General features: G+C 40.2%; 1 non-coding gene across 1 annotated transcript; it reads right to left on the reverse strand.

Moving 5' to 3' along the window:
- Positions 1 to 3,495: 3,495 nt before the first annotated feature.
- Positions 3,496 to 3,659, reverse strand: LOC136396220 (U1 spliceosomal RNA). Its single transcript, XR_010749614.1, has one exon. It is a non-coding gene; the product is annotated as a U1 spliceosomal RNA (small nuclear RNA).
- Between the last annotated feature and the right edge of the window lie 424 nt (positions 3,660 to 4,083).

A 4,083-nucleotide genomic window follows, 5' to 3' on the forward strand; every position in this document is an offset into this window, starting at 1 on the left:
AAAAAAAGGTAAAAAATTTGGGTCAAGAATAAAATGATTTGCTTGTAAGTGATGGTCGACTCAGAGATATAATGAGAGGGATAAGAGGGAAACAGAAAAAAGAAAAAAAATACCATTGTATTAAGTGGAGCAAAAACTAGATAAAATGGAGAGCCAGGGTTGAGGGAAATGCTAATGAGTTAAAAAGTGAAGTAAAAAGCACCCTAAATGCCACAAAGAACAAATTTGAGTCCCAAATAAAATAATTTGTTCATGATTGGGAATTGAATGAGAGGAAAAGTAAAGGAGAAAAGAAGAAACTAATAAAGAGGGAGAAAAAAGTGGAAAAAAGAAAAGAAAAAAAGAGAAAAAAGAAGAGAGAGAGAGTTCAGGGTTTTGGAGAGTAACCCTCATAGAGAAAAAGGAAGAAGAAAAGAAAGAAAAAGGGAAATGTAACACTTATGGATAGTGTAGTTCAAGAAGAGGAAAGAATAAGATGGGCAGAGAATAAAAGGACCAAGGTGGAAGAAAAAGAAGTAATAAAGACAAGAAGATGAAAGAAACAAAAAAAAAGTGGAAAAAATTATAAAGTCTGTGGATTTTTCTTGATTTTTGAGAGGTTATCTTCTTCCTTTTTCTTTTCCCTCCTAGTCCTAGTTGGTGATTCTGTACCCCAGGCTCTGCCCCTGTGGCATGCTTAGGTAGAGATTTGCAGTTGATAAGTCTCTATGGTGATGTCATATATTAGGCTTCAGTCTCATTGCTAGTTGACAACGACTTGTTAGCATTTGCAGACTCTGACAATGAGAGAGTCTGTTTTCCTGAAGCCTCTCTCCTAGTCTCTCCTTCCTGAATTATCAGCCTGATGATCTAGCTATGAGGTTGCTGCTGCCTCTGCCTCTGCCTGGGGAGTAAGAGGCTCAAAGAGCTGGCAAATCCCCACTCTATCCCCACTCAGTGCAGTGCTCTGGGTAAGGCTCTGACAATCAGAGCTGCCAGCATAATCAGGTGGGGCTGGGAGCCAATTGCTTTCAAGGTGGCTTTCTATGATCCTCCAGGCATGTCCAGTATGCCTCAGCACTCTGTGAGACCACTCTTCCCAGGTTTTTTGCACTTTGTAACCTGTTTTGTCTGGGAAAAAGATGCCCTAGTCACTGCCTGCAGAACAGGAGGTCTTAAAAGCTGCCAAGTCCCTCTTTTTAACATATAGCCCTGAGTATGAAAGCTCTGCCAATCAGCGCCACCAGCTTAATCATGTAGGCCCTACATGCATAGCAAGAGGCACTAAAAAATATCACGCCTCTTGTCTTAGATCATTGAACTGAGAGAGATCTTGTCAGTTAGAGCCACGTAGGTCATTTGGGAGGTGAGCAGACTGTAGGTAAAACTAATATCAGCGATTGGATCTGCAGATCTGTTCCAGAAACAGACTGCAAGCTGCTTGTGCGCCCCTCCCCCTAATGCTTTTGTATTTTTTCTTCCCCGGTATGTTAGCTTGAATGGCTGGGTGAGGCGCCCTGCTTGCCAGGAGAAGTTTGGACATAGAGAAGTTCGCTTTCACTCACTTTCCATGAACCGCTGTTCAGGGTGCAGGGACCACACCAAGACTCTGGTCACAGCCCATGCAAAGGCCTCTGACCCTACCCCTCTGTCCGGGAACACGGGCGCCCACTCCTAGGGTGCTAGGAGGAACCTCTCACAAACTATCCACGCTTGCCAACCAGAATATCGGGGCTCATGGCAGCTGCTGCTCGCCCGTCTTTGCCGGGTCAGGCTGAGTCGCCGCAGGCACATTCTTTCCTAGGCTTGGACATCTGTACCGCAGCCGGGCTCCCTCCACACCCTCAGCCCTCACTCTCTCTTAGTTCCAAGTGAAAGCAGCCTTTGCTCAGGTTAGTGAGGAAGGCAGTGTTCCTTTCTCTGTCTTATTTCCTACAGGGTTGATTATATATTTAGTCAATTTTTCGCTCAATCATACCTTCGTGTTCAGTGTGTGAGATTTCCAGATGCTCCAAGGATAGATTTTTCTGTCACTGGTTGAAGAACTTGTTGAAATTTTGGGGAGAGTTATCGGTAGCGCTCCTCACAGTGCCATTTCTCTGACATCACTCCCATGTGTTTCTGTTCTTTCTAGTTAGTGCTTACACATAACACCCAGCCCTCAACACTCCTTACAATACAAAATGGCACCATCCTGGTCAAATATGCCATGAAGGCATATTCATCTGGTTCAGAAAGTTGACATAGGTATGAAATTTCTGGAGAGCAGAATGATAGGAATGCAACACTTACTTCTTCATTGAAATTATTTCCTAACTTTACCAGTAATTTATGTTAGGGTGTGTGTGTGTGTGTGTGTGTGTGTGTGTGTGTGTGTGTGTGTGTGTGTGTGTTTTTAAGATGTGTCTTTGAAAAATGCAAACATGATGATACTGTTTCTACTTTTATGTACAGGTTTCTAGATGGAAGGTGTGGTAAGCCATAAAGAGAGCATATGTAATTGAAATGTCTAGGAAGGTGGTTTATTGTTCAGTAGGGTCAATTTTTAAAGATTTATAAGCATTTTTGTAAAGCATGTTAGATGTGTATTTTGGAATGGTGGAATAGTTAGGTATATTGATTTATTTTTGGCAATTATAGGTTTCTTTTTAAAATATACTTACTGATTGTTTTTGTGGGGGGCTGCATTGGTTTTGGGAGGTTTGCCATATCCTTGAATGAGAGAGGTGTGTTAAGGCGCATTTTATAATTATAGGTTTTTCTCTTTTCAGTTTTAGGTCCGTGATTTATTATTTGAGTTTTATTATTCTAGTTTGTGACTTATTGTATTGAAGTTAGATATTTGCATTCATTGGAATGTATTAAAATGAATTTCTGACCATAATTTGTAGGACTGCCTTTTGCTTTTCAATGTAGTGCATGGTATCCAAATATGTTTTGGTTTTGTTTCCATTTCTTTTAATTTTCTGTGTTATGGTGTAGGTTGCTTCAGCATTTTCTATTAGTTGTGCATGTCTGTTAACATCCACAGAAAGTGACTTTTTCAGATAGTACGATATAGGGTTGTTCTTTTTTCTGACAAAACTGTTGTGACACCATTTACTTTATGAAGAAAATATTTCCTATGATGTAAAGAGAAACATTTATGGTATAAGAAGAGATAGGAGTTTACATCGAGTACTGAAGCTTTTATTCCATGAAGTAGGCTATTTATGTTTATTGGTAAGAAAAGAATGTATTTTTTTTCTTTTTAAAGTGATGTAGTATTGTTTGAATTAGGCTGAGGATCAGTGTTCTGGAATATAGGTTTATTTGTTGTTTGGTTTATATTGTAGAAGAACTGAAGCTATGTGAAACTGGTAGATAGCAGTATTCTGTGGTCTCTTAAAAGATTGTTTTGAAAAGAAGGTAGTTGTAGACAGGAATCCATGTTTAATTTTACCAAAGGAAAAGAATACTAGTTTAGAGGGTGAATGCTGGGTTGTAGAAAAATGGGAAAAAAGATTTTTTTTTTATTAGGGGAGAGTGCGAACGCAGTCCCCCACTACCACAAATTATGCAGTCGAGTTTCCCACATTTGGGGAAATCGCAGGGGTCAGCACACTCGGAGTGCAATGAGTAAGCCTCGCCCTGGGAAAACCACCTTCGTGATCATGGTATCTCCCCTGCCAGGTAAGTATGGAAAAAAAGATTTTTAGTGACATTCATAAACAGTTGTGAAAGACTGAGTAGTTGAGTCATGAGGAGAAGCAGAGACCTGATATGACAAGTCTGGAGAGTAATTCAGTGTCTTAGTTGTGAGATGTTTCTTGCCTCTTGGATTTTCTGGGACATCAGTTTTTGCTAAAATCCTAGTCAGCAATTTTTGAAGATGGTTTGTAATTTTTTTTTTAGTTGTCTGCTTCCAAGGGGGTAGGTCAAGAGTCAGCATTTGTGATCTAAGATTTCAATTGCCCTGTTGTTTGTATTCTAGTTTTTATATGGTGCCATATAGAGTAGGTGTGAATTCTGAGTAGCATTGACCTTTTGGGCTGGATCATTCTTTGTCCCAAGTGAACATCCCCTGCATCATAGGTGTCAGGGGCACTTGTTCATTCTATGCAC

Source organism: Saccopteryx leptura, chromosome 2 (genome assembly GCF_036850995.1).
Source record: "Saccopteryx leptura isolate mSacLep1 chromosome 2, mSacLep1_pri_phased_curated, whole genome shotgun sequence".
Taxonomy (NCBI): domain Eukaryota; kingdom Metazoa; phylum Chordata; class Mammalia; order Chiroptera; family Emballonuridae; genus Saccopteryx; species Saccopteryx leptura.